Source organism: Patagioenas fasciata, chromosome 2, assembly GCF_037038585.1.
Source record: "Patagioenas fasciata isolate bPatFas1 chromosome 2, bPatFas1.hap1, whole genome shotgun sequence".
NCBI lineage: Eukaryota > Metazoa > Chordata > Aves > Columbiformes > Columbidae > Patagioenas > Patagioenas fasciata.
In genome coordinates this window covers 73260266-73280303 of record NC_092521.1, presented here as the reverse complement: position 1 = coordinate 73280303, position 20038 = coordinate 73260266, and the positions used below count along the sequence as shown (strand labels likewise).

The 20038-nt window shown below is 38.0% G+C and overlaps 1 long non-coding RNA gene across 1 annotated transcript; it reads left to right on the top strand.

The window, feature by feature from the left end:
- Positions 1-292: 292 nt before the first annotated feature.
- LOC139827386 (uncharacterized) lies at positions 293-7781 on the top strand. Its single transcript, XR_011737915.1, has 4 exons — positions 293-758; positions 2244-2361; positions 2668-2818; positions 3981-7781. It is a non-coding gene; the product is annotated as an uncharacterized lncRNA (long non-coding RNA).
- Positions 7782-20038: the final 12257 nt, after the last annotated feature.

Genomic DNA, 20038 nt, shown 5'->3' with positions numbered 1-20038 from the left:
TGAAGTTCCCAGAAGTTCCCACCTGCCAGGCTGTACCTTGTTACAGAGCGATTACAGCATATGAAATAATACAAGTGAAGAAGAAATTGGAAATGCCTGCTGAGCTCAGCAAGTGAAAACTAAAGATGAACAAAAAAGCTTAAGAATCATTTTTAATTCTACCATCTGGATCAACCTCCTGCAGCTCAGCTTGGCAAACATCCCTTGTTTCCAGGCCTGCTGAGATTTACTTATTATCATTTCTTAAGTGGCAAACCTAAATGACCATTTGTTCTGCAAGGACTTCTGGTTCCTTCTCCAAATTTTGTTGAACATTATTTGGAATACTATTTTTTTTTTTAATTGTCTACAAAATCCTGTGGTTTTACCCATGAGAGATGGGTTGCCTCTGCTCATGGTCACCACGTGATGATCTCCTCCCTTGCAGAGAATCAGCCTTGACTCACCTCAGAAGGCCCTTTATTCTCACCTTTTGTGTTCTTCCACCATAAAGAACACTTTCATGAACACCAGGTTCAGCGGTCTTCGCTAGTTTGTATCTTACTTTGGGTCTCCCTGACCCTTGTTGTTTTCTTGTTCATGAAACTCACTTAAATTTCAGTCTGCCAAGAGTTATCTAACAGATTGTGTCCTAATAGCCATTTAATTTTTTACAGCAAATGAATTAACGAAGCTGCATATATTCTGAAGCCATTTGAAGCAGTTTCCTACCAATGCCTTCACTGTTTGTGTTAACAAATGTTCCCATCTTTCAGCATGTAAGTGGCAAATAAGAGCTTACATATTTCATATATTATCAGTTCAGTCATGCCACAAAACAGTTTGTATTCCTGGTCTCTCCTCTTTCAAAATTCAAAGTTAGCAGCAGGACACTTACTTTTCTCTGTACGTTATATTTCTTCCCAACTTTGGTTTCATTTTTTTTTTTTCCTCCTTACCATAGGCATATTATGGTATCAGGGCATGCTCACAACTCACAGCAATAGCAGTGACATATTTAATGAAGTCTTAACTCCACTTGTAATTATGCTGTAGATTTTATCTTTGCATCTGATTCAAAGCTCATTGAAACCAATAGAGACCGCCAATTTCTGTTGTAGAACTATGTTCCAGTTTAATTTTGCTCGAGTGTATTATAGGGCATTTTTCTATAACGAGAATTTATTGTACTTTCCTCTCCACACATCACTCAGAAGTGGTTGTGCCTCATCAGAGGACCACAGATGTTTCAATTAATTTCCTTAATAATGTAAAAAAATCAGAATAAGTTCATGACAGCTATAAAACATTGCATGGAATAGGACACACTCCTCAGCACCCCTGACAAGGAATTTGAAAGGTAGAACAGGAATGAAATTGAATGGACTACTTAGTAACACTGATAGCAGTGCAATTTACTATCCACTCACTGACATAAATAACATATTTTGCACATCATCTGTACATCCTTGTATAAGTCTACAAGCAAATAAAAATCTATATAATGAAACAATACAAATTTGTTTCTGAAGTAGGCAGACATGTCTCCTGTGCTTGTAGGATCTTTGGAAACCATTAATGGTACTGTCTGGCTACTGCAGCTTGAAAAGGAGAATGCTTTCCCACCTACATGACAGAAGAAGCCACCATAATTATTTGAACTGAGTCCAGCAATATTCCCTTGATATCTTACCACTCAAAAAACTGGGGAACCATTGCCATATACCCTGAGAAACATGTGAGAATCCACACCTGTCATTAATTTTGTGTTAAAAGATGTTCAGCTTGTAGACTTAAATGTTATTGGTAGATGTAAGCAATTCTCCAACATTTTGAATGGTAATCTCAGTAAGGTTGTCATCATTTGCTTGTTTGTTTTTCCCTTTATATTTATAGAAATCAGTTCTTAAATCCAGAAAAAAAAAAAACAAACAAAAACTTAATAGCTGTCTGTAATCACTTCAGTGTGTAATCTTTTAACAAATAATTAAATAATTTCCAAGGAGATAATTGTCTTTCCTTATATCTTCTGTACCATTTATAGCTCAGAAAAGCAAGGTTTGGGATACCACTTCCAAGGTTTAATCCTTTTTAGTGGTTCCCAAAGTATTTTCTAACTTCAGTAATTCAACTTCCCTACAGACCTAGCTGTTATAGTATTAAGATTTTTTACAAGAGTGTCTATAATGATGACATGATCAGGGTCTCACAAGCTTGCATGTTACATTAATATATTAGAATAACATTTTTCTTGACCCAAATAGGATCTCAAAAAAGGGAGAAAGCAAGAAAACTGAGATATAGAGAAATTAATATTACTATACAAAATAGCTCCCAGACCAGAAGATCTTCATCTGTTCTTCAGATCTCCTGTTCCATGAGGTACTATGATTTTAATGATTACCTTTTCTCCCTTTACCTTTACTTAGGGAGCTTTTATCTTTTTGATCTCTACCTGTTTCTCCAATGCAAACGAGAACAACCAGTTCATAGAATATTCCTATTAAATGAGAAGAAAAAGACTAATGTGTGTGCTCAAGTTTGATTTTTGCACTCAGGATTAATTTCTTTCCATCTCTCCAACTTTGCTCCTTCATCAGATATATTTTCCTACTTCAGATGTTACTATTCAAACTGTGATTCATGTTTTGACCAAAATAAAGACTTTCACTCCTTTTCCTACTACAGCAAAACCAAACCAAACAAAAACAAGGAAACAAACAACAACAACAACAACAAAAAAAGAAAAATAAGAAAAAAAAAAAGAAAGAAGAGTATGTTAAAATGTAGGCTTCAAGTCAAGAGCTAGTACAAAGCTGCAAAAACAGTAAGCAAGGAGGTGAGAATGGTGGCCATTTCTAAAGCTGTTCTTCCAATGTAAACTTATTTATGTAATCTGCACTGCTTCCATCAGGAACATACAGCAGTTAGGAAGTTCTTAGCATGCTGCAAATAAAAAACACCTACTCTGAAAACTGAAACACATAGTTGTAAGACTACATACTTTTGAAAAAGGTCAGAATAAGGCTCTTCATTTACCATGTTTCTAATTAAATAACTTTTTTATATAGATAACTTTGTGTGTTTTTAAATATGTAGGTTGTATGAGCTCAGCCTTATTCAAAAATGTACTAAAACTTTTAATGAAGGCTAATTTATGCTCAGATGCTGACATGACACAAAAATAAATCTTTTATCAGAACTGTATTTTTGTGTACTATTGTGTATTCTGTTTTTCTGCCAACACAAATCTAGAGAAAGTAAACTTTTCAATTAAAGAATATATTTCAAAAATAAAATGAAGTTTAAAAAGCAGTCTTGACTGGAAAAAAAAATCATCAGCAAACACTCTCCTTGGGAGATAATGTACTGTGTTGCCCCTGCTCCTTTTCTTTCACTGTCCCCAATGATGATAGCATTTAAGCACATATTAACACCTACTTATTTGCTGTCATTCTGGCTACTTAGAAGATAAATTAAACATAGAATTGAAATATTAGGTGAAGTTTACAGTACTATAATATACTTAGAGAATGAAGTATTCCTGAGTTAACCTGGAGTAGTGTTAAGTAGTCTGACAAAGCCAACTGCAAAAAACCCCTCAACCAATCAACCAGAAAACAACCAAAAATATATAGCAGAACTTTTCACGAAAGTATTGCTCTTGGAAACTGGTTTCTGACCACGGCTTGACATGTTCCTTTGTCTGCTAAAGTGAAGATGTTCAAAGTCATGACATTTAAAAAATGTATGAATTTAAACTGATGGCAGAGTTGAACACCTTAAGATAAACTAGAGAATGTGAGCCCAATATCAGAATCAGCATCAAGAGACAAGTTTAGATAGACATAAGTTACATGGGAATAATTCTATTTTCTTAGATTCATCTAAACCTAGATAAAATATGTTGATCCCAGTGAAAGGAGCCTTTGTATAAATGTTGTAAAAATCTTTAATTATCTGTCTCTGGTTTATCTCCTTTCCTTTGCTTGTCTTTCCAGGAAATTACTTTCTGGGCATTGCATTGAGGACCAAAACCAGGTAGGACTTCATCAGGTAGCAGGCAGAACTTGAATAATCATCCAAAGGTGTGGCATCTTCTTTAGGCTACATATACCTTCCTGTGGTGGATGCACTCGACACCCCTCACCCAAGCTAGCAACAGTTTGGTACAGGCTCCAAAGGAGGTAAAGGCCTGAGCTGTAGCTGCGCCAAGAACCCCTTTGAGGAACCCACAAGGAAGCAGAACAGAGTACTGAACACTGATAAGTTGTGGGCACAGGGAGTCTCATGCATACTCTTCCCACTGTATGCAATTTGCCTATGAGACAACTACTTTATTCTATACATATAACAGCCTGGGTGAGCCTACTTTGAGCTCTCTCTGCTAAACAATCTGACTCTATAATGATGATCTTTTATTACTCACAGATCACTGGATGAGCCCAATTTATGTTTTATATCAATCTTTCAGCTTAAGTAAATGCATATTAAATAGAATGAATCACTTAGAACTATAAGATTGTGTGATTTATTTTTTTTTAATATACTCTCTGATTCATGTTACTTAGTAAGCTGAATTAGCTGAAATCTTAAACTGTATGCTGTGAAGTTCTTCTTATGTGTACCAAACTTGCATCTACTTCATGGAAACAAAAGTGGCTACAGATTACAGTGAACATTTGCAAGATAAGGTCTGGTTTGCACTTTGCTAGGAGGAATGGAATTGACTGGGGAGAAAATAATGACTTCAAGACTAGCATGAAGATGTTATAGATATCTGTGAGACAGGGCCCATTCTATACTTTACTGGGAAGAAAAGTATTGATTCAGACAAAACATCTTCAATACCATGAACTATAAACAATATCTACAGTTAAACAAAACAAAGGCCCATCTGAGATCAGTGAAAGAGCTCTAATGAGAAGCAAGAAGACTCCAGACTCAAAGATTTCAGTTGTGCTGAATCAACATGTGAGAGGCAGGTAAATAGTCTGTAAGGATATAAAAATCCAGGGATTTCTGTGTTCGGTGGGACATCTGCAAAGGCAGCCAGCTCAAGCCAACCCTCCTGCTATGCTGCTCCACTAAATAATTTATTTCCACGAACCCTGATACCTGAGTGTTTGCTGTGAGAGATTTGGGATCCAGACTTTGAAGCAATCTGGCACCAGGCTCCTGGGGGGGAGGTAAACAGGTAGAGATGCAGAATAACGACACTTTGAAATCCTAGCCAAGTGATATAAAGGATTGGGTGTGTACATATAACCTTTGGCTATAAAAATATGTAATCCATTACCTGTTTTCCCTTACCCTCTGTGTATTTTAGACTTAAACCACTGATCAAGTCTGAGGCTAAGTTTGGATCCAGCTGCACCTAGGCTCCTCTCTGAGGTGGAGTTTAGAAAGCAAGGGGATCCTTTCAAAACTTTTTGACTCAATGGGAGGGCCTGCCTCTATGCTTTTGCTTCTCCTGTCCCCACAGAAATCACTCTAAACCATCTCTCACTCAATTCTGCTTGTCATGTTTCCTCCATGCAATAAGCCATAGAGTAAACCTTGGCATTGAACTTTGTTAAGTAGCACTTTTCTTTGAGTGGTCTAAACATAGTTCTGTGGCAAGCAGAACCTTATATCACTCATCCAAGACACTCTCTTTTCTTCTTTCCCTAGTGGGGAGAGCAGAAGTTAACAGGAGTGCCTGTCACTTGTTAATCACCAGCCTAATCACAAACAGTGACTCACCTGTTTCTTGGATCAGGTACTGGGACTAGAGGAGGAAAAAATTATGGTTCCCAAACTTTTCTCTGGCATGCTGAGCATCACCCAAGATTATGTGGAGAGCAGGGCTGCAGCACTGGTTGAAAATAATAACATATTAATTGACTTTACTTGTGAGGACACACCAGCAAAACAAAACAAGCTACCAGGATGTTACAGAATGGATGTGGAAATTTTGAAGACTCATTGCTGGTCACACAAGGCCTATGAGTAGATCAGATTATTCTATGCACAGAAACAGATTTTCCGTTTGCCAGCCACTAACATGGTAACTGTAACCAGAATTATGGGTGCTCGATATCCTTGCAAATTAGTTCCAGCTGTTTCTAGTCTGATATGCAAATACGTAAGCACTGAATACTGTGAGAATTTGGGCCTATAATATAATGACTCCTTCCACTAATCTTGTAGACCTGGAAGCTCTTTATATGATTTCTGAATGTGCCTTCAAGAAAATTTCTAATCCTGCTAATGCCATTGTGAAAAGTGATTATATCACATCAAACACAAATTAAATAAGCAGATGAGACTTTTTATAATGTATGAAAAACTGCTTTGTTATGAAGTTAAAGCCTTCTAGTCTAGCAAAGATCACATGCTGTTCTATGAATAATTTACACGTGTTTTACCTGAATGGAAGGTGGGAAGTTCTATATTGTGTACTATACAAATGCAGTGAGCTCCGAATAGAACTTTCATCTTCAGATAGGCTTTTAAAATATGTTATTTAAGTGTGAGTCCTTTTCATTGTCATGCATTCTCTAGAAGCCAACCTGGGAAAGACTTGTGGCTCTATTTATCATAAATGACAGGTGTACTTGCTAAGCATACATCAAGCTACAATTTAATCTCAAAGGTAAACTGAAGAATTGAAATGAGAGGAGAATTTAAGTTCAAGACTTTACGAATGTTGTGCTCAAGGTTTGAATAAGCAGATTCAGACATACACAAAGGGTACTTTTCATCATCTGAATGAGACAATTATGAGCATGCCTTCAGCCACTGAATATAAATCTGAGAAAAGAGAGCTGTATCTGTAGGATGGATTTTCAATATTAAGACCATGAACTGAATGCTGCTCCTCATTGTACTGCCCAAACTTCTCTCCCTTTTAGTCTTGGCCTAGACTGATAATTTCTTTGGTAATTCTGCTTCTTTTATATTGATTAATGTCATTAATACTAAATAATATCACTTTCTTTAAAAGTTTACAATGTACCACATGCAGGAAAATATAAAGTTTCATCTCACTGTCTTCAACATTGTTCTGCTTTCTTCAGGAGGGAATGTATGCTGGTTAATCTTTATAATCGTAATTTTTTTCTCACTGAAAGCCTCGTGATAGCTGTCTGAAATGCAAAAAGACAGCTGGGTTTCTTACCTCCCCTGATCCTCATGGGATCTTTTATTCCACCCAAAAGAAACACCTGTCTGAAGCTGAGACCAGTGTATTTTTTTACAGCTCTTCAGAATAACATTTGGTAGTACCTGGACTGTTAAATTCTGCTATCAAATTGATATGAGCTGCTTTCTTTAAAGTCAACAATCAATCTGCGTCAGTATACATATAAAGCATGCAAAGAATTATCAAAACTACAGTGACAATGAAACCAAAAGTAACTGTATTTTGAGTATAATTATGGAAGTTAATTTTTTTTTTTTTTATAATCCATCGCCTACTGCATATGCTCCTCATGCGTGTCCTAGAAGATTAATATGGAGATGTAAAATAAATTACATTCTAAAGTTTGCTGTTATGTTTTGTTTTTAAATTTGTAATGCAGTCTTTTTTGGCAGATGGTTAGTTCTAGTCTCTTTCATGTTCATACTCTGTTATGTTTGTGAAAGACCCAGCTGTCAACTGATGATATTTCACTGCTGAATCTATCATGTGTGATATAATTGCTCATTACGTGCTTTGGAATAAAGAACTATCAACACAGTTATTTCTAATTCCAAACAGATTAAAAAGAAATAATAATTTGTAATATCTATAGCTCTCCGCTGACATTTAGTTATTTTAAGTCTGCATTTTGTGATAGATACTTCTATTTTGTCAGGCCTTGATTTTGAAGAGCATTCTATTCTAGAACAACATTGAGAAGTATCTTTTGTTTTAAGCAAATTTTTAAGTCTGAAGCACCCATTTTTCTGTATTTGAACCTTAGGTGAAACACAACAGTTTGAATTTCTTTCTGAATAATGTTTTTAAGAACCATACTCTAAAGTCAAAGTGTAATGCTGACCCATGAAGCATTGGTCGTTGCCATCATAATGACAATTAATCACTGAATGCTAACTCTCTTTTTCCTGAGCTGCTGGATCACTTTAACAAGCAACCAGAAGGTAGTAAATATTTTCCTCACAAAATTATATTACTATTTTCAGAAAAGCTACAGTACATTATGGTGCATATGATGACTATGGAAATCATTGCTAAGGTTTTCTGGAATGACATGGGTGGAGGGTATTGTCCATAAGCCTAATACTATTGTTATGATCTGTAACCAGTAATACCTCAGGGGTTTTTAAGAGAGTACAGTAAAAGAAGTACTGTATTTCCTAAATAACTCTGTAGTTAGTATGCATAATATATACGCGAATTTTAAATATAAACTCACAAATGAAAAGTTTCTCCATTTAATTTCTGAAATTATAATACGCACATTACATTATTTCGCTTCTGCTGATGTCACGTTGGAAAGACTGTACCATATCTCTTATTTGGTGCAAAGGATGGTGCTGCCCCAGAAACGCTGAATTCATTTATTGAGATGAGTAGGGGTCTGTTTCAACTTCCATCAAAGCTTTTGAGTCTTCTCCACGAATACACTTGAAAAAAGACTTTCTGTCTGGGATTCAACTGTGACACTGAATTCAAGACTTGTGCGCATTGGACATGTCTTGTTTTATTGGCTTCTGAAATCAAAAAGATCTATCAATCAAACAACCCTGCAAGTTCCAAGGTGTTTCAATATACTTTCAAAGATAAGAAAACACACACTTCTGAATCTGGCTCCTTTGAGAGTTTAATTTTTCCTGACAAGAAAAATTCATAACCTTTAGGATTTCTCCTTATACAAGATTCTTTAGGCCAATGCTGATGTTAAACGCTAATATCAACAGCGTCAATTAAGATTAAGTGATCTAGTAAAAGACTTCTTTCCCTTAGGGAAGTATATTTAGGGATTTTGAAAGTCGAGTATCCATCCTTATTCTCAACAATAACAGAAGATGAAGGTTAATATGAGCTAAAAAAGTATCAAGCATACCAATCGGTCCCTTTCAGGTTAGCTAATCAAAAATTGGAACTCCATACCAAATGTTCAGAACATTTATAGAAACATTCGTGTCTTCTATTGCCACCTTTCCATTACAGTGTGGATTTGTTGAGAAAAAGAAACCCAGCACAGTTAATAACATTTCCTTTTCACTTGTTCTTCCTTTAAACTGTTATCTACAAATTTCCATCCAACTTTTCAAAATTCATCACTTTGTTTTAATGGGTCAAAGCACTGGGCTCCTCTATAAACAACATCAAATATTAATATTACATTACTTTTAATGTTATATTACCTCTCCTCAGTACTACAGCATTCACTTTCATGTCAGTCATAACATTATATGTTCTTCCAAAGCATGGTCAAGAGGAAAAATATATTGCATCATACTGAAAGAGAAATCTTTTATTTGTATTTTGTCCTGTTTGTTTTTTCTTTATAAGAAAACATTCAGACAATTTTCTTTGCGTTTCTCCAATCTATTTGTTAAATTCACCTTGTTTTACCTTCATATTGTCAGACCTAAAAGACTAGATGAATTTAGACGTTTTTATGTGAGTATAAAACTTAAAACAAAGAGTTCATAAGCCTCAATAAACGATAATCTATGCTTTTATAATAAATTTTTGATACCCTTTCTTCTGTTAATAACACTAAGGAATAAAGCAATACAGCTTGGTTAACCACACTTACTGTAGTTGTGAGATTCTGGATAAGTACATCCTGAGTACCTCTTCAGGGCATCACAATGGGCTATATAAACTCATTAATAAATCATTATCTAACATCAAAGTGTGATGAAGGAACAGAACATTTTCTATGGGCCATGTAGGATTTTGCAAGTCTGATCCCAAAGAGACTGGACTCCTGTTCATATTGCAATGGTGGATATATCTTTCTGTGCACGTGAGGCTAAAATGTTAGCACAAGTAGATGAAAGTTATTTTCTGGATGTATTTCTAGCGTTTTAGTGGATCAGGCAATATCAGAAGCACATCACAGAAACAAAGGAAAATAAAAAAGGAAAAAATAACTAAAATTTTTGCATTAGAGCAGATGAATTTATCTATTTGTCTCTTCCAGAAAAAACAATGAACTTCTCAACATCAGATTAAAGGAAGGCAAGAACACAGACAAAAAGTACAGGGTTATTTAATAGGATAACTTTTCATAGTAATTTTGCATACAAAAATGCAGTTAGTGATCTATAGGTTTTTCCTGAAAAATAAAATATATTTTAGGTGGTTTTTTTGCACTGACAAGCTCTTCCCCTTCTCCCAATTTAAAAAGAAAAGGCTTCAAAGAAACTTCTTTTTGAACAACCGAAGTAACCTCTAGAAAAAAAATTGTGGAGATGGGAATCTGATGACTATTTTGGTTCTCCTTTATTTCATAGAATAATTTTGGTTGGAAGAGACACTTAAGACCATCGAGTCTAACCATTAACCTAACTCTAGCACTAAACTATGTTCCTAAGCACCTCATCTATACATCTTTTAAACACCTGCAGGGATGGTGACTCCACCACTTCCCTGGGCAGCCTGTTCCAATTCCTGACAAACCTTTCTGTGAAGAAATTTTTTCTAATATCCAATCTAAACCTCCTTTGGCACAATTTGAGGCCATTTCCTCTCATCCTATCACTTGCTGCTTCGAAGAAGAGACCAACACCCTTCATGCTACAACTCCTTTTCAGGTAGTTGTAGGCAGCGATAAGGTTTCCCCTCAGCCTCCTTTTCTCCAGGCTAAACAGCCTCAGTTTCCTCAGGTGCTCCTCATAAGATTTGTGTTCTAGACCCTTCACCAGCTTCTCTGAACTCTCTGCAGCATCTCAATGTCTTTCTTGTAGTGAGAGGCCAAAAACTGAACACAGTATTCAAGACTGCACCTCACCAGTGCCTAGTACATGGGGCCAATCACTTTCCTAGTCCTGCTGGCCACGCTATTCTTGATACACCCTTTTTGGTCACCTGGGCACACTGCTGGCTCATATTCAGCTGGCTGTCAAGCAAGTTCCCCAGATCCTTTTCTGCTGGGCAGCTTTCCAGCTGCTCTTCCCCAAGCCTGTATCATTGTCTGGAGTTGTGACCCAAATGCAGGACCTGGCACTTGGCCTTGCTAAACCTCATACAACTGGCATCAACCCAATGATCCAGCTGGTCCAGATCACTCTGTAGGGCCTTCCTACGCTCCAGCACATCAAGACTCCCACCCAACTTGACTTGCCACAACTGGATTTGACTGCATTCACCACCAGTCTTTGGGCCCAGCTTCAGAGACAGTTCTTCACTGGCTGAAGAGTATGCTCCTCCAAGCCATGAGCTGACAGTTTCTCCAGGAGAATGCTGTGGGAAACAGTGCAAAAGGCTTCACTGAAATCTAAGTACACAACATCCACAACCTTTTCCTCATCCATCAGGTGGTTCGTCTTGTCATAGAAGGATATGAAGTTGGTTAAGCAGGACCTAGCTTCTATAAACCCATGCTGATGGGGCCTGATATCTTGGTTATCTTGTATGTGCCATATGATGGCACTCCATGACTTTCCCTGGCACCAAGGTCAGACTGACAGGACTGTAATTCCCTGGATCCTCCTTCTGGCCCTTTTTGTAGATGGGTGTCACATTTTCCAACTTCTAGTCAACTGGGATCTCCCAGTTAGCCAGAACTGCTATTAAATAATGGGAAGTGGCTTGGTGACCACTTCTGCCAGCCTCCTCAGCACCTTTGGATGGATCTCATTTGGCTCCATAGACCTGTGCTTGTGTAAGTGGTGGGTTAGCAGGTCACTAACCATTTCCGCTTAGATTATTTGGGCTTCATTCTGCTCCTCATCCCTGTCTTCCAGCTCAGGGGACTGGATGCCTGGAGCACAACTGGTCTGACTATTAAAGACTAAAGCAAAGAAGGCATTTGTACCTCAGCCTTTTCTTCATACTCTGTCACTATGTTTCCCACCTGTATCCCTCAGAGGGTGGAGATTCTCCTTAGCTCTCCTTTTGTTGATGATGTATTTACAGAAGCATTTCTTGTTGCCTTTTAGAGCAGTAGCCAGGCTGAGCTCTAGTTGGCCCTTGTAATTTTCTCTCTGCATAACTTAATGGAATCCTTGCAGTCCTCCTGAGCTGCCTGCCCCTTCTTTCAAAGGTTATAAATTCTTCTTTTATTCCTGAGTTCTAGCTGCAGCTCTCTATTCAGCCAGTTTGTGTTCTGGTACACTGGGACAGCCTGCCCCTGCACCTCCAAGATTTCCTTTTTGAATAGCAACCAGCCTTTCTGGACTCCTGGACTTCAGGACTGTCTCCCAAGGGACTCTGCCAATCAGCCTCCCAAACAGGTCAAAGTCTGCCCTTTGGAAGTCCAAGGTAGCAGTTCAGCTGATCAACCCCCTGACTTCTCCAAGAACAGAAAACTTTTTCATTTCAAGATTACTATGCCCAAGGTAACCTCTGACTTTCACATTATCCATGAGTCCTCTATTTGCAAACAGGTCTAGGGGGGTGCCTTCCTTAGTTGGCTCACTGATCAGCTGTATCAGGAAGTTGTCTTCCATATACTTCAGGAGGCTCCTAGACTGTTTCCTCTCTGCTGTATTGTATTTTCTGGTAAGCTGAGCTCTCCTATGACAACAAGGACTAGTGATCGTGAAATTTCTCCCAGCTGCCTGCAGAATATTTTCTCTGCTTCTTCATTCTGGTTAGGTGGTCTGTAACAGACTCCCACCAGGATATCTGCCTTGTTGATCTTCCCCCTGATTCTTACCCATAAGCACTCAAACCTATTCACATATTTATCAAGCTCTAGACAATTAAACCATTCATACAGGGCTACCCCACCTCCTCTTCTTTCCCTATCCATTCTGAAGAGTTGTGGGAGTCATTCCACCATGTTTCTGTGATGACAACTAAATTTTTTTTTCTGCTGCACAGTGGCTTCCAGCTCTTCCTGTTTGTTGCCCATATTGTGTGCATTGGTGTAGATGCCCTTCAGCTGGGCCATTGATCCCGCCACCTTTTTGCTGTGTGAAGCCCTAATTCCTTTGTGACCATTCTTAGTCATTTCCATGGTTTCTAACACACCTATAATCCTTGTGTCTTTGCTACCACATGGCTCTCCATCCCCTGCCTCCATTGAGATGGCAGACCAAAAGACCTCACTCTTTCCCTCAACTTTGGCATGCCACCGTTGCATTTGTCTCCGCTGAGGCTGGTAAAAAGCCAAAGTTCAAAGCCCAAGACAGGCGTGTAATTACATGAATGTTTAAGAAACTGGTGATTATAATTGTGTATGCAAATAGGTGTTCTGAATATGCAAACATACAGATGCCTTTAAGCAGTTGAGATAGAAACAGGTTTTATGTTGTTGTTGTTGTTATTGTTGCTGTTATTGTTGTTGTTATTATTATTATTATTATCATTATTATTATTATTATTATGTCAGGCAGTTTCTCAGAGCTTAACAGATGGGAAGGACCTTATATTACTATTTGTGCAAAATGAGCACCTAGCTAGAACCACATGTATGTATTAGATTTGTCTCACTCTACCACAAAATACTGAACTTTTGCCTTTTGGTTAATTATTCTTAAAGGTAGTGTATTCTCAGTGAGAATCATGGCCTACATTTTTCCCATAATTATTCCCCTCTATGTGCATACATATAAATATAGCTATACATAAAATATTAAAGGTAAAATTGGCAATTTAAATATGACCTTTGGTGGTCTTTGATGCAAAAAAAGGAGAAAACTATGATTCATTTAAGCTTACCTTTCTTAGATTCTAATTTTATATGTACAAATATAGTCAGAATTAAGTTACAGATCTCTTATGTTGACATCAGTTGATCTCACTCATGGTTACTCATGCTGAAGGAATGACTGGTTTTAAACCAGAAGAAATAAAAGTTTTCTGGTACAAAAATATCTGGGTTAACAGCATGGACCAGAACATTAAAACAAAATGAATCACAATCTCATAGTTTTGCAAGCCAGTCACTATGCCAGTATATGTAGAAAATTATGAACCTGGGATTATGAAATTCTCATTCAGTGACAGTGGAAAAGTAACAAACATTGTAATATAGCTAATGAATTCAGTATGGAAATTATATTTTAAAGTCTCAAACACATCTTAAAGTCATATGTGAAAGAGTATACATTTTAATACTGGAGTTTGAAATTCAATCTTTATTAACAAATTTAAACCCCAAGGAAAACTACTATAATATATTCCAACCAGGAGCTATGTTTGTCACGAAATGCACCCCGAGATTAGTTTAAGGGACAACAGAGTCCAAAACAACTTTTATTAAACCTGTGAGAAACAGGGTTTTAGCACTCCAAAAGTGACTTAAATATAGGTTCGGGTATCAGTTGAGGAAAATTATTAAGGGGCAGTAACTGGTACAACAGGCGGTCCACAGAGTGCATGCACGTGGCTTCACCCAAAACAATGCTGGAACCACCCCTGAGTCCCAGAGGAGTACACACTTGCCTGAACACGGTGAGGGATTATTCTTAAAGAGATACAGGTATGGAAAGCGTACACTCGCGTTTCCGCAAGGGCAAATTTATAATACACTCGCAATCCTGCGAGGGTTAATTTACTTACACGTGCGAATGTGCACGGAATACTATACGTGCTTACGTGGAAGCACAGGAGGAAAATACACTCGCGATTGTGTGAGGAAACAATTTAAAGTACGCGTGCATATGTGCACAGAAAGTATAAATACACGTGCGATTATGTGAGGAAATAATTTTATACGTGCTTATATTAAGCACAGGAAGTTACACGTGCAAATGTGCATGGAATATATGTATGTACTCGCAATCCTGCAAGAAGTTTTACTCACACACGTGGCAGTAAGGCAAGTGGAGTCTCCATCCTGGGGAGGGGGGCTCTCGGCAGCAGCATCTTCAGCTCGCTGCTCTGAGAGACCAGCGACAATGGGCCCAGTCTCGACGAGAGAGTCCCGTTTTTATACTGGCTGATCAGACCTGACTGTAGGCATTCTAGAAGCTTCTCTGCACCCCCACACCGCGTGTGGGGTGCCCCTGAAGCCTCCAAACATCCCTCACACTGGTCACAGGTGCCCAGCAACTCACTGGCACCTTGACAATCCCTTCTCCTAATGGCCCTGGCCAGGGTGCTCTGGGGCCAAACAAAAGAAGCTGTTAGCCTCACACAGAGAGAGAGGGGGATGTGCCTACTCCTTCCATGATGAAGGAGGGAGGGGGGAGAAAGGGGGGTTTGCATTCTGCCACAATGTTAAAGGAGTATTTTATTTTTCGCTGAGAAGCACTTCCAGAGAAACTTGGAGGCAGCAACTTTGCCTCTCTCTTGGCTGGTAAGCCTATTGCAAGGTACATTAAAGGCCTTCTATAAACACTTCTATCATAGGTTTCACCATACATATCATAAGACATTACATTTAATGGGAATGGAGGAGGAATATGAGCGCAGGAACAATCTCCAGATATTAACATAACTTAGATAAGATATACTTAGATATCTGTTGAAATGAGGGTAAGGATAGTGAAACTGGGGTGGTAGATAAATGTATGCCAGGACTGTTGTTAATTAGCACACTTCTGTAGTACTCCTTAGAGATTCATTTGACTGCGGTGAAAATACTACTTATCAAGTGTCCATAGTTTTCTTAATACTACTTATAAGTCCTAACAGTGCACATAGAAATTTTGAGAAATACAAAAAAATCACAAGAGGACAAAGGACACTGATTTGGGAGTTCAAGGGCTGTACTAAGCAGTGTCACTTCATCAGGAAGGACCAAGTCCTGAATCCTGCAAAATGCCCCTTGAACCTCAACTGAGAAACAACTGCTAGAATCACAGCAGACAGCCTGATGAGAAGAGAGCCCAAGGTACACAGGTGAAGAACTGAGAACTGCAGTGTGTGCCTGAAACCCTACATAACCCTGGCTACAGACTTTCCTCTGGCTGCATGACTATCTCCTTCCTGATTATGAGTTATGCATGTAAGCTTCTTATAAAGCCAAAGCAAGGGCTAATCTTTTATTTTAAAAGACCATCGCTGAATAAGGTATTCTTCTTAGCCTATGACAGAGAGTACTGGCTAACAACCTCTGTTACATAGATTCATAGAATAGTTTGGGTTGGAAGGGACCTTCAAAGATCATCTAATCCAATCCTCCTGAAATGAGCAGGGACATCTTCAACTAGATCAGGTTGCTCAGAGCAAGTCCAGCCTGGCCTTGAATGTTTCCAGGGATGGGGCATCTACCACCTCCCTGGCCAACCTGTTCCTGTGTTTCAGCACTCTCATTGCAAAAACTTTCTTCCTTGTGTCTTCCTCACATCTAGCCCGACAGCTACTAGTTTGTAGTAGCCAGAGCAGATATTTCAGAATCAGGTTCCCAAGCACCTATAAAAAGTCCTGAGATCAGGAGAAAAGTTCTCCAGAAGCCTCTTCAGATATTTCCTGGATTTTATATTGCTGATGTCTCTCTGGGCATTTTGATTTTGGACATTCAGTGTCTGAGACTAGACAACCTCCCTTTCTCCTCTCAGTCACTTGCCTTCCCCTCTGTGTGGGGTGCCTTCCCATACAGCTTCAGGAAAGGAAGACCTTATTTTGTAAAGAGGTAAGTAAGGGCTCAGCTTTCTGTTCATTATTTTCATCCTCTTGACTCCCACAGACAGATTCAAGGAGTCAAATGAGGAGAAGCCTGCCAGAGAGGGCAGGGTGTGTAAAACCAGGACTAGAGCTATGAGGCTATGGTCTCCTGGGTCTCTGTTTTACATGAAGTAGTGTTAATGTTGCTAGGAAACTTATTAATGCTCTGACTGATCAGTCAAGGGGTATCACTGTGAATCAGCAGCACATCCTGTAGCCCCTCCAGCTGTCCTCTGTAATGAGTCCATGGGAAGGCATTACAGCCAGTACAGCTGATGATGAATAGAGGGTTAGGTTAACCACTGACATCTGCTCTTTGCTTTACCACCCTTTTCCTGCCTGCTTTGTTCTCTGTGATTTAATAGGGCAGTTGCTGGTGATACTTCTGCTGCCCAGTTCACAGGTGGCCCTGGCTGGGCTGCTAGGGGACAATCTCCTGCTCAGAGGAGATGTTGCACTCAGCTCCAGAGAAGGGAGAGGACCAGTGTCTCGGTCTGGGGCAGTTAGGGCCAGAAAGGTGATGGATACCCAGAGACAGCCCAGTGGTCTCAGCTATCTCCCACCTCTAACACCCTGTGGTCCACCCCAAAACCTCCCCCTGGAAGGCAAGGATACCATTTTAATATCTCCTTCATGGTACAAGATTTTCTAGGCAAAGAATAAAAGGGAAATACTGACTTCCTACTGAAATAAGCACATGGTTAATAAGAGCAATATTTAACATGAAGCAACGTAAAATAGCTTTCTTATAATGTTAACAATATTAGAAAAGTAGCTGAAATAAGTTGAGATAAGCATTAACATTGAAATATGTTTTTGTTTGTTTTGATGGTTGGATTGGTTTGTTGTGTTTTGGTTTTTTTGTTTGTTTGTTTGTTTTTAAACAAATGAAATAACTATTGAACTACAGAAGCTTGAGATAAAATATTGCTACTATGAGGTCACAGATACTCCAGGGAAGGGCTTGGAGCAGAATTTGAGGCATTTGAGAGTGTTTAAAGAAAAAAAAAGAAATTAGATGTCAGGATTGATGAAAGCTGAGTAAGTTTTTTGAGAACCAGAGTCTTGGACTACAAGCTAGGTGAAGTAAGTGTATCAGTCTTTCTGTGGCAATCATCCTAGTAGCAGTAAGCTTTGAGAAGTATTTAATCATATTGTTATTTCAGGATTAAAGTTCAAGTGCTGCCAACATTCTTTTTAATAGTAAAAGGACTGAAAGCATTAGTCATTTTAAAAGCAAATTAGCAAAAAACTCAGAACAAAAGAAAGAGCTAGATTAATGAAGAAAGCTCAACAATTTCTGACCCCTTCTTAGACATTTACCTTTGAAAGATTTTTCCTATATTTATTTTGCAGTTATGTAATTATGTTAATGTCTTTCATGACTGGAACTCATGTGCTTACAAATCAGAGAACCTAAATAAGTCTGACCCAAAGAACCATAACTGAGCTGAATTTGCACTTGATTTGGTGATGCCATATGGAACCAAAGAAGACATAAGAGGAGACAAATAATGAACATGCTTGTGACAGGCATGGGGAAACAGAAATGCAACTTGACAAGTGTAACACTTCCAAAAGCAGCTGAGGCTGAGAGAGGATTTTGACTCATTTTCCTGGCTAGTGAGGAGATGAAACCTCACAGAAATCCAGAAAATTTTATCAAAATTTTAACCGCACCTGAAATCTTATCATCAATATATCAGCTGGGTACTACTGTATTACAAATCGGAAACAATGATCACAATTATACTGCTTTTACATATACTATAAGGACACACAATGCCATAATATTTTTTACTTCTTTTTTAAACATTCGAGTTCATGATTATACATAGAAAAAGTATTACTAGCTAGAGAAGAAACAAGTCAGAATACATCACAAAATTATTCAGGACACATTTGCAAATGAAAATGGATAGCTGATGAAAGAGTTGTAGAAAATAAAAGCAGTAGAAGGACATAAAAAAACCAAACAAACCTTGAATACGACACCACATGGTGAGAAAAGAAGATTTTATCATCTTGACTTCTAAATACACAAATGTGGGAGTCCATATGAAAGAGCAAAATGTTCCATTTCTTAAGTTCTGGAAGTCTACAAGGTGACAGCTTCAATTTGAACAGATCTGACTAACTAGATTTGATCTGCAGACGATGATGTATCTGAAACATTCTAAAATACTCTATATTTACTTTTAGAATTAGTTATAGAATACATCAAAGTATTCTGAAAGTTCTTTTGAGAAGCTAATTCTAAATTCTAAAAAGTTCATTTAAATTATTTGGAAAAGTTTAGAGGGTGAAAAGACAGGGAGGATAGAAACTGTTTATCTTCATAGAAAAAGGTAATTTGCAACCTTTAAAAAGTAGTGAAAGGATCATCTCAAAGATACAAATGAAAAAAGATATAAAGCAGGGAATAAATCAAAATTCAAAAAGAAGACAAACGAAATGTGAAAGCAAATGAAAATATGAAAGTGAATCAGAGGAAAAAAAAGTTTAAATATATTGAATTAGAAGATAATTTATTTTTACAAGCAAAGATGTTTCCCTCCTTTTTGAAGATTATGTTAAACTTTCTGTCCATCTGATATAACTGACACATCAAGACACCCCTCGTCCCCCAAACTGCACTCTAGGAAAAACTAAACTTATAAACAAAAAAAGTATGCTGATTTCCTTTAAAAGTCTGAATTTAGTGGGAAGAAACTCACTTTGGAAATCATCTTGCATTTGGGAACAATTCCATGTTGTGGTAAATTGTTTTAGAAAATATATTTGTGTTGGTTCATTCATGTGAGAAGCATTGCTACAGACTGGTTTTGCTCTGACTTTTTTAACCATCCAACCTAATGAACTACTGAATTGAAAAACACTTAGAACCCACAGACTTTGAATCTAATGACTGGCAAGAGAAAGCAACATCAAGTAAATTCTTAATAACATACTGTTTAACCATACATAGACATAGCTGAACAATACCTAATAAAATACAACAAAGTCATTAAAAAGTGAACACTGAAGGAGTCACTACAGTGTCTGTAGTTTCTACAGCACAGCTGTTTGCATTTCCCTGCCAACACATGCAATCATATCTGAATACCCCCTAATCTATTTCACCAAATAACCAGTCTGGAGAAGCCTCTTAAGCTTTGCCTTGTAGTTCATGTGCTTGTATCTCTTACAGCAATTAAAATGTAAGTATGAAGGGGAGGCAGTTGGAGTCAAAGAGGACATAGGAATTTGTATGTGCTTTTAGACTTAACCTGGATTTGGGATGTAACGAGAGTATAGCTCTTCCTTCTGGAATTTCTGATCCAAAGTTATAGATAG